Source organism: Panulirus ornatus, chromosome 12, assembly GCF_036320965.1.
Source record: "Panulirus ornatus isolate Po-2019 chromosome 12, ASM3632096v1, whole genome shotgun sequence".
Lineage (NCBI taxonomy): Eukaryota > Metazoa > Arthropoda > Malacostraca > Decapoda > Palinuridae > Panulirus > Panulirus ornatus.
The window spans coordinates 8,402,031-8,414,252 of NC_092235.1; the positions used below are offsets into that span (position 1 = coordinate 8,402,031).

General features: G+C 43.8%; 1 non-coding gene across 1 annotated transcript; it reads right to left on the minus strand.

The window, feature by feature from the left end:
* Positions 1–11,070: 11,070 nt before the first annotated feature.
* Positions 11,071–11,142, minus strand: TRNAV-UAC (transfer RNA valine (anticodon UAC)). Its single transcript has one exon. It is a non-coding gene; the product is annotated as a tRNA-Val (tRNA).
* Between the last annotated feature and the right edge of the window lie 1,080 nt (positions 11,143–12,222).

Here is a 12,222-nt window from a genome sequence, read left to right on the forward strand (position 1 = left end):
ACGAAAACGTATCCCAGGAGACCCCCAGTAACACTTCCAACTCTCCCCCAACAACTCAACCTGTCACCCTCCCAACTTCCAATACCCCCTCCGCACCCCCTAACACAACTCCATCCACAATCCCCCAACCCAACACCAGCAATCCTACTGTCTCTCCAAATACCGATTCCTCTCCCACCCCCACCGTCCCAACTTCCACCACCACGACAGTTCCCCCTAAACCTCCACTCACCAATCCCCACCTCCCCCTTCCCCATCCCTCCGTCCCCGCCTAACCCTCCCAGAGGAGCCCCAGCACCTGACCCTGCCGACACACCAGACAACCCACCAACGGTCAACCTCGACCTTCATATTGTCGACAATGACCCTCTCCCCTCCCCTCTCCCCTCTCCTGACCCCTCGCCAGATAGATCCCGACCCAAGACTAGAAACATGATACACGTGAAACTCTCAAACGGTGCGTCAACGGCCTTCATCGACAACTGACACAGAAAGACAATAAACTTCCATAAGTCGTAAAATGCTAAAAATCTTATAGTTTAACTTGCGCAGCTATCACAATGGCCGTCATCTGATTGCCACGCTCCTCGAAGAGAAAAAACCCGATGTTGTGATACTTAACATCACATGTATCACCAACGGATACAAAATTAGACATTGCGGGTATACATCACGACAGTCTCCAGACAGTAGACACGAGGGAGTCGCTATTCTCATACGCAACACCATCGAACACGAATACCTCGCCACCTCATGGCAATACGAACACTTTCTAGCAGTTAAGATAAACACAATACATGGCTTCATTATCTTCTGCACTACATACTCTCGACCCAACACTACCATTCCACTCCATGATCTCTACACAGTATTTAATCATACACATATCCCAGTCTACCTTCTAGCTAACCTCAACGTCCAACACAGAACCTTCCACCTCAACAGAAACAATTCTCATGGTGATGACTTATTCGCTTTATACTCTTACAAACGTCTTAACTTTCTAGGACCTTACTTCCACACTGTCTTCACTGGCCTAGGAGGAAAAGGCAGACCTGATCATGTCTTCTCCAACAGAGCCAATAATCATCTTCATAATTTCTTGTCTCCAGGAACAGTGTGTGGTTCCGACCACATCCCTATCTTTCTTTATCTATCGTTTAACCCAATCCTCGTCCCAGCACCCTCACACTACCACTACAAAAGAGCAGAGTGGGAGAGCTTCAAAGACACTCTCTCCAACTACACTTACACCACAAACTACGAAAGTCACCAATAACACTAATAGACGCAGAAATAGAACATATACATGGAACAATCACACAGACAGCTAACATTTCTATCCCCAAATCTTCATTTACTTCAAGATATTCCTTCTTTCCTTCTTCCAAAACAACAAGACTCCTCTCGTGTTACCGTCGACGCTTTGAGCAAAACAGACGTCGATTGGGCCTAGTACAGTGGGACCTCACATCCCTACGAAACCACACACTCAACAGCCTTCTAGAAGACCACAATAGACACTGGAAATATGTTATCACCACAACAGAACAACACCGGATCAAATCTCCTCAAGAGTTTTGGAACAGAATACGAAAAATCGAAAGAATACCGAAAACAGACTTTAATGGGCTAAATGACGACAACACTACACCATAACCCACAAGACATTGCCAATATTTTTCAAAAACACTGGGAAGGTATCTTTCAACCTCACCCCCCTCACCCTCTGGCGTACGAAAACACTCAAATTGTCACACAACACATACAAAACAGACCCAGTCACTTCTACCCAGAACAGATCATACACATCCAATCGCTTTCACACGACCACCTTCTCACAACTCCCATAAGATCGTGCGAGGTCAAATTCCTTCTAAAATCGCCCAAAGTAGCCCCACGTAACACAGGCATTGGATACCACTACTTACTCACCTCCCTGACAACACTATTAGAGCCATAACCTCCTTCTTCAACTAGCCTCAGACTATTTACCCGCGGTCTTCAAAACTGCAACAACCGCCATGATACCTAAGCCCAGGAAATCCAACAGAGACCCAGTGATCTACAGACCCATCATTGAACTTGAGTCCATTGGGAAGACATTTGAAAGAATCATAAACAACAGACTTAGACAACACCTTACAAACAACAACCTACTCTCACACAAACAGTTTGGCTTTCATCAACATCGCTCCACACAAGATGAACTTAACATCATTACGAACTACATAAGAAACAACACGCGGACACACAAAATGACCGCACTAATCACAAAAGATGTTGAAAAAGCCTTTGACACCGTGTGGCACGATGGATTGTGGTATAAACTAAGCACCCAATTCCAACTCCCACGACCCATCATTAAGTTTATCTCTAACTATCTTAGCAACAGAAAAACCCGAATCAAATACAGAAACACTTACTCAAACTACTTCTTCCTTAATGCCGGTGTACCTCAAGGCTCCGTGCTGGCCCCCACTCTCTACACACTCTACACAAATGATCTTCCCAATCCTATACACCTGGACTCCATCACTCTCCAATATGCAGATGATGTCACACAGCTAATCAGAGCCAGAACCCTCACACACTTAATCAATAGAACCCAACAGGAAATTGACCACGTTTCTCTCTGGGAGTTAAAATTGAGGATTAAAACAAATCCTGCAAAATCCAACATATCCTACTTTAATGTACGTCAGAGATACAACATAACTAATGTCTACCTACACTCCCGTATACACCGACATTTACCCATTCCCATCTCAAACACCAACACTGTCCTTGACCTAAACTATGATGTACACCTGAGAATGAACCGACATATACAGTGTAGAGCGGCTATTGCGAGAGCGGAGCTCGTAAAATTGTATAGATTCAGAGAGGCGCAATTCAAAACCAAATTGCACCTCTACAAAGCATTAATACGACCTCTTATCACATACGCCCCTTCAGCTCTCGAACTCGGAGCCAAATCCAACATCCGTGCACTCCAAATCATTCAGAACAAAGCTCTACGTTGGGTTTTTAACATCAAGTGCCACGAGTTCATCACGAACACAGAAGTTCACGAGACAGCACGAATCCCTCCTCTAAACATCTACTGGAGGAAATTGTTTGAAAGACAAGTAGAGCGATTTCAAATACATCATACTCACTGGATTGATTACTTCAACAATCTCCTGGGAATAGATCACCCAGGTAACATGTTTAATATACAACCTGGACAACATCCAGTGCCAATATATTAAAAACTAAAAACCTCTATAGATCTTGCTGCTAAGTCCGTGCGGGGAACGCCTTGGTAAAATCAGTGTCCATCGGCCAGAGATACGATCCATCTCCTCCTATATCCCTTGAAGAAAAAAAAATAAATAAATAAGTAATTAAAATAAAAATACAAAAAAATAAAATAAGATAAAGTGATAAAAAAATGAATAAATAGATAACTGAAATAAAACCTTGCCCTCCACTCATCATCTCCGCCCTTCTTAACCTATTTTTCCAATGCAAGCTGGGTTAAGCCTGGCTCTTTTCCTCCCTCTAAAATTCACTTCCTCTAACAATTCTTGCTCTTTCCCCCCTCTCTTTTCCTGCCCCTCCTTGGAAGGGACTTATCTATCATCATTATTGGTTCATTGGCATCACAGGCGGCAGCGTCAGCTAGCACATCCACCTTATAAAATGAATCAAACTTAAAATACGGATTTATGAATTGCTTTTTATTAAGAGAAACTCTGCAAAGACAAAGAAGACCTGGGGACGCGAGGGGAGGAGGTAGTTGCCAGATACCGCGATATTTGTCCCAAACATTTTGCAGACTATGACGTCACTACTTGAGGCAATGTACCGGCTGGAGTGATGACGTCATGGAGGTTGACGTCACCAGGTGTGTTGTAGCTGGAGTATTGTTAGTGTTGTGGCAGGTGAGCCTCATCAGCCACCCACAGTGGTTCACTACCATCCTGGATGGTGGTCAAAATATAGTCAACAATATTAGTAATGATGGCGTTATTTTAGGTGACATTAATGGCGGCGGCTGTATTGGCGACTCATATAATGTGAGAGAAGTTGTCTTATGCTCACGTGAGTACCTGACCTTGTTCAAATGACAATGTTAATATATCATTATCATCATCATGATCATCATCATCATGTATGTGTAGTGATGATGATGATGATGAACATTAATGATGGTGTAAACATGACCCAGAAAGATGGGCCAGGAAGATGATGGCTATTAGACACATTGGTTGTGGCAAGAAATATTGTGGACACCAAGTTAGCGTTGTAAGATGGGACACCTGCACTCACACCCACCCACCCAGGCTGACCTGCACTCACACCCACCCACCCACCCAGGCTGACCTGCACTCACACCCACCCAGGCTGACCTGCACTCACACCCACCCACCCAGGTTGACCTGCACTCACACCCACCCACCCAGGCTGACCTGCACTCACACCCACCCACCCACCCACCCACCCAGCCAGCCAGCCAGCCAGCCAGCCACCCAGCCACCCAGGGTGAGCCACATAACATGTAGCAGAGGAGGATGGTACAGCTGGTGTAGTAGGTCGACCAGCTGCTCTCCTTCTGGCAGCTGGTCGTTTTCTGTGATGAGAAAACGTTCTCTACTGACGGGCGCCCCGTACAGCAGCAGGTCAGGTTGGGCCACAACCAAGAGCCGGAGCCATTTGACCTGGTCGTCCACAACTGCCCCATCCACAGGTGTGGGTGGGTGGGTCGGTGGGTGGGTGGGTGAGTGGGTCGGGGTGTTAAGGTGTGGTTTGAGCCCCACTGGGCAATGTTGCCCCAACCACATCCCTGACCTGACCTGACCTGACCTGAACCCCACTGAACATGAATCCAGACTTGCCACACAACAGCCATCATAGTGGCCCTCATGACATCACTGATGACGTCAACACCACCACATCATGACGTCATCATCATCATGTCATCACTGATGATGACGTCAACACCACCACATCATGACGTCATCATCATCATCATCATCATCACTGATGACGTCAACACCTCCACATCACACTTGTTGACGTCATCATCATCATCATCATCATCATCATCACTGATGACGTCAACACCACCACATGACACTTGCTGACGTCATCATCATCATCATCACTGATGACGTCAACACCACCACATCACACTTGCTGACGTCATGATCATCATCATCACTGATGACGTCAACACCACCACATCATGACGTCATGATCATCATCATCACTGATGACGTCAACACCACCACATCATGACGTCATCATCATCATGTCATCACTGATGATGACGTCAACACCACCACATCATGACGTCATGATCATCATCATCACTGATGACGTCAACACCACCACATCATGACGTCATGATCATCATCATCATCATCACTGATGATGACGTCAACACCACCACATCATGACGTCATGATCATCATGTCATCACTGATGATGACGTCAACACCACCACATCATGACGTCATCATCATCATCCAGGTCTTGACCCAACGTGACATCTGCTATACCAAATATATGGCGGGCGCGCGCGGGAACACACAATTTGGTGGCTGAGTTGTTAGTCGTGTTTTTAGGTCCATTTTGGTGGTTGATTCTAAATATGGCCTCCTCAGTTTATCATGTCTGGTTATCGAGATATAATGATATGATACCAGTAATTGTTGTGTCACATACAACCATCGTGCATGACAACAAATCATTATTGTTGCCTTTTTGATCAAGAGAAATGGCTTCATACAAGTAGCATTGGTTGATTTATCATTAAATGATGATGATGATGACATCCACAGATAATGGTGAAACAAATATAGAAAGTTATATATCATCATTGATACAATGTTCATGTACTCACACATGTCACGTTTGTGCTCACCTGACCCACCACAATCACCTGCAATGATCCAGCACTGATCCACCATCACATGGGGATCCCAGTGTCCCAGGTATGGGTATCCCAGTGTCCCAGGTATGGGTATCCCAGTGTCCCAGGTATGGGTATCCCAGTGTCCCAGGTATGGGTATCCAAGTGTCCCAGGTATGGGTATCCCAGTGTCCCAGGTATGGGTATCCCAGTGTCCCAGGTATGGGTATCCCAGTGTCCCAGGTATGGGTATCCCAGTGTCCCAGGTATGGGTATCCCAGTGTCCCAGGGATCTTTCTTCCATGGTTCTTAAATCTTGGTGGAATGGTTGAGCCAGTTCCTCACTTAGGTTGTCTGGCCAAGTGGGTGTGGAGGTAATGCACTTTGATGTTCATTTTACAGCCAAGTTGAGGGAAAGAAGATGGCAGGTTCTCCACTAGTTCAGGGTAGTTATCTGCTTTATGGTGACCAAGACAATTCCTTACAACCACAGTGAACGAAGACCATGCCTCTGCCTCAACATTGGTCATTGAATCTTGGAAATGTGGGTCTTTCATGAGTTCCATGATTTGTGACCCGTCGACAATACCTGCCTTCACCTTCTCCATGATCAGCGCTGGACATTTTCTGCCTGTGTAGTCAAAGCAGAGTGTCCTTCTTTGTTCCAAACCTTCACAAACTGTTTCATTAAACCTAGTTTGATGTGCAGTGGTGGTACAATGATCTTATCTCTGTCAACCAAGGGTTCTGCCATGACATTCTTGTCTCCAACCAACATGTTTTCTCTCAGAGACCATTGTTTTCTCAGCCAGTGCTCATCCTCAGCTCTACTATCCCAGAGACAGATAAAGCTGAGCTACTTGTTATACCCACTCTGCTGACCCAGGAGAAAAGTCACCATCTTAAGATCCACACACATTAACCATTGGTCATGGTGGTATGATATCTTGTGTAAGACCAGCACGATTGTGTCCTGCTGTTCACTCATCATACTTGAACCACCAATTGGGAGTGATCCATTTATTGATAATTGCGTTATCTGAAAACCTGTATCTGCTACAAGGAAATGAAGGTCATAATGTTTGTCAGTGGCGTAAAATATACCTAGATTCATGTCTAAAATCTGAGATACCAAAATATTTTAAAAATTTCCTTCCCAATATATATATATATATTAATTTATTTGTTTTGCTTTGTCGCTGTCTCCCGCGTTTGCGAGGTAGCGCAAGGAAACAGACGAAAGAAATGGCACAACCCACCCCCATACACAATGTACACACACACACGCCCACACACGCAAATATGCATACCTATACATCTCAATGTACACATATGTATACACACACAGACACATACATATATACCCATGCACACAATTCACACTGCCTGCCCCTATTCATTCCCATCGCCACCTCGCCACACATGGAATAACATCACCCTAACCCCTCATGTGTGCGAGGTAGCACTAGGAAAAGACAACAAAGGCCCTATTCGTTCACACTCAGTCTCCAGCTGTCACGCAATAATGCCCGAAACCGCAGCTCCCTTTCCACATCCAGGCCCCACACAACTTTCCATGGTTTACCCCAGACGCTTCACATGCCCTGATTCAATCCACTGACAGCACGTCAACCCCGGTATACCACATCGTTCCAATTCACTCTATTCCTTGCCCGCCTTTCACCCTCCTGCATGTTCAGGCCCCGATCACTCAAAATCTTTTTCACTTCATCTCTCCACCTCCAATTTGGTCTCCCTCTTCTCCTCGTTCCCTCCACCTCCGACACATATATCCTCTTGGTCAATCTTTCCTCACTCATTCTCTCCATGTGCCAAAACCATTTCAAAACACCCTCTTCTGCTCTCTCAACCACGCTCTTTTTATTTCCACACATCTCTCTTACCCTTACATTACTTACTCCATCAAACCACCTCACACTACACATTGTCCTCAAACGTCTTATTTCCAGCACATCCACCCTCCTGCGCACAACTCTATCCATAGCCCACGCCTCGCAACCATACAACATTGTTGGAACCACTATTCCTTCAAACATACCCATTTTTGCTTTCCGAGATAATGTTCTCGACTTCCACACATTCTTCAAGGCCCCCAGGATTTTCGCCCCCTCCCCCACCCTATGATTCACTTCCGCTTTCATGGTTCCATCCGCTGCCAGATCCACTCCCAGATATCTAAAACACTTTACTTCCTCCAGTTTTTCTCTATTCAAACTTACCTCCCAATTGACTTGACCCTCAACCCTACTGTACCTAATAACCTTGCTCTTATTCACATTTACTCTTAACTTTCTTCTTTCACACACTTTACCAAACTCAGTCACCAGCTTCTGCAGTTTCTCACATGAATCAGCCACCAGCGCTGTATCATCAGCGAACAACAACTGACTCACTTCCCAAGCTCTCTCATCCACAATATATTGGCTACATTGAATTTCATAATTTCGAATATTTTGATGAGAGAGAGAGAGAGAGAGAGAGAGAGAGAGAGAGAGAGAGGGAGAGAGAGGGAGAGAGAGAGAGAGAGAGAGAGAGAGAGAGAGGGGGGGGGGGGGAAAGGAAGGTCAAAAATTCATAGCACACAGGAAAGCTGCTCAGTCGTGGTTATCTCACATGTTTTCACTAACATCGAGAGTTAAGTAGTACAAATGCCTTTTCAAAATGCTTGGGACACTTCAATTTGTTCTTGAAAGAAAACATACAACTGAACCAAGTCAGTCTTCTATATGGTTAAAACTACTAATGATATTAGAATAACATGCAAATTTAAGATGGATGACTGAAAATGGGCCTGATGGCTAGGCTAAGACCATTTATCGTTGTCCATGATAGTAAGGATAAGATCATTTATCATTTACCATGATGGCTAGGCTAAGATCATTTATCGTTGTCCATGATGCAGTCTGGGCCCAGCCCGAGCTGTAGGGGATAGAAGACCTCCAAGATAACACTAGCCAGACTCTAAGAACATTTAAGATCATAAGAACATTATCCAGTTGTCTTTTACTTATCAGGAAATACGTTTGTATGCAACTCTTAGCTGATAAGAGATGTTTGATCTCTTATCACCCAGAACTCACCACGAGGAGGTGGTTGCATGTCGAGTTCCATAATTTTTTCCCGTTTTAAATAAATATTTTAATTTCCTCTAAAATAAAGGTCTCTCCCGTTTTAAGCTATATAGAAATAATAATTTCCTCTAAAACAAAGTTCTTTCCCATTACATTAAAAGTAAAATTTCCTCTAAAACAAAGTTCTTATTGTGAGGTAGATAGTTGAGGAAGGGCACCTCATTTCCTGCCCTTCCTCTGGTTCCGTTGGCCCCCTCCTCTGGTACGCCTCCGGCGGACTGACCTCATCACCTTCTTCAGCTCACCAATAATAAGTGGCAGAGCTGGTCTCTCTGAGGGGTCGCTGTGGGTCGCTGTTTGGTAAAGATCCTGGAGGCTTTCCCGCACACCCTGCTTCCTGACCAGGATGGACACGTGCCTCATTAGATGCCCAAAAGAGAAGACGTCACTGGCTGGGGAGACCGGCTTGCGCTCCCTGACCTCAGGGGCCAACCACAGGTCAGGAACATTGTACTCAACGCAGCTTCCCTTCTTAACGCTCAAGCCGAAGTCGATGATGTGAAACTCTGGCTTCTCACCCATCGTCACCGTCACATTCTCGACCTTGACGTCATTATGGACAATGTTTTTCTTATGGATTTCCATCAGCCGACGAGCGACCATGATGGCGGACTCGACCAGTTCTCGTCCGACCGACATGTTCTCATGAACTTATCATAAGGCTGGCCAGTGTGGCTTAAGATGATCAATGGGGGGTTGCGGCACACTGCTCGAAGTAGAGGGGCTCCTCCAGCCCCAGCCAGTCTCCTGTGAATGTCGGCTTCATCCATAAGACTTTTCCAACTCACTCCGTCCAGAAGGCTTTTGATGACGCAACACGATCCACGGAACAACACCGTTTCAATCTTGGCGTTGCCTCCCCGACCCACCTCTCTCATGACCACCAGGTCATTTACATCCTTCTGGGTCAACTTTACGACTGGAACGCTCATTTTGACTCCGGCCTGAGGTGCACTTACCAAATTTTCTTGCCGGAGAGTGTGAGAGGAGATGTTGTCGGTACGGAGTCCCATCCTCAAATGATTACGCTTCTCTCGCCGCCGGCCTTATATACCCCTAGGTTATGTGACGTCACATAACCAGATCTATCCAGATTAAATCCCATACAAATCCGGATATGTAGACGGATTCATTTAGTTTTGTTGCGATCATTATTTGATGAAATCTAAAGGTGTCGAAGAAATAGTCAAGATGGCAAGTGGTGTTGATAGTGTAGTGAAGATGGCTAGAGATGTTGAAGGATCTAAATAGTTTCGAAATACCAATACTTTTTGAATCAATAAATCATCATAAGTACTAATAAGACAAAAACCACTTTGACGAAAATTTAGCCATTTTCAAGCATCGAAATAAAAGGATATGAGGTAAATGGCTTTTGTGAAATCATTGTTGAATAGTACACAGTTACTTTCTGAGAACACACACACACACAAAACTAGAGAACATAGCATGAAATTAGGGCAATATTGTTCAAATATATTCAGAGAAGTAATTTTAAAGTTTATATAAGAGTGGTTGATGAATGGAATAAGATGAATGAGGTCATGGTTAAGGCAGACACCATACATAAATCTTACAAGTTGTATAATAGTACGGAATGTTCTAGAGATTTGGCCTCGCGAGTGTAGATGTTTTCCTCTCAATTTTCCACGAAGAAATGAGTTTTACTTTTTTTTTGTCGTTGCAATAGACTGGAACTAAGCAATAGACTGGAACCAAGCTGACCTGGTATGAGGTCAGAGCCCTCATTATCATCCCTGCTAACTACCGGAAGCAGATTAAGTCGTTCCACAACCGATGTCCGGCCCATGTTAACTCTGATGTGCCCAGCAGTTGGAGGAGGATCGCCAGAAGCTTCTGGAAGATTTCAAGGACGTCTTGGTGGACCTGACCCTTTCAGATAAGGTCGAAAACCCCAATTTATTGTGAAGATCTTCACTATAACGTTGGACGAACATACTGAATGTTGCACACATGTGATGCGGACAAAATGAAAAAAGAAAAAGACCAAAATTATGTCTGGTGTGGGTCTCGAACCCACGACCTTGAGTGTGTAAGACTCACGCTCTACCACTGAGCTAACCAGACAATAGAAAATTCGTCTGTTTCTTCAATTTGAATTAATGAAAATCTTTGCGAGGCAGCGTTTAGAAAAGAGAGATGTCTTTGACGAAATTTACTTGTTTGGTTCCTTCTGTTCCTCATTATCCTTCTGTTCCTCATTATGTATGTACATATATTGAAAAGGATCGCAATTTTGCACGTGATCAAGTATATTCTTATGAGTCCACGGGGAAAATAAACACGATAAATTCCCAAGTGCACTTTCGTGTAAAACTCACATCATCAGGGGAGACACAACAGAGAAATATAACAGTCAGTTGATATACAACGAAGAGACGTAGCTAGGACGCCATATGGTAAACATGTGATTGTCCAAGACAGACAACAAGCGTATCATAAACTTATTATGTGGACAAGAAGGTGAATTGTTTACAAATTTTATCAACATTAAAGTTATCCAATTTGTATAGACCATCACAAATATTAAGATTATAATTCTTTGTGTATTCAGTAATAGAAGATTCAATGATATTTTTCGTGGTACTTGAGTTAGAGTTAATAACTGAGATGGCATTATTAACTCTAATTCCAGTACCACGAGAAATATCATTGAATCTTCTATTATTAAATGAACAAAGAATTACAAACCTTGAGGAAGCAACATGGCGGTCAAAAATAAGCTGCAGGAATGAAGTTTATGAATGGAATATCAGTGAGACGATCCAAATGACGAATGAATGAGAGCGTAGTCAACATACAATATAAAAGGACATATTATGAATGGCAGCCAGGCAAGTAACGGCCCAACTGAATGGAAGGATTTAAAAGTTCGCGTTATATGACGAATTTTGATAGATTATCCAAATTTCCATTCCAGTTATGAAACTTAATGGTTGTGTTCAGTTCTAGAGACAAAGTTTAAAGGTTTGTGTTTCAGAGATGAACCACAAAGGATATCGTTAAATTAACTGACATTAAAATTTGTCAATTAAGTGAATCATTTTGTACAATAGCTGTAATTTGACAGAGTTAAAAGTTCGCAGTTTCATTACAATTCTAATCTAAAAGTTTGAGATTCCATGATGGTTTGCACAAGCTTAACGT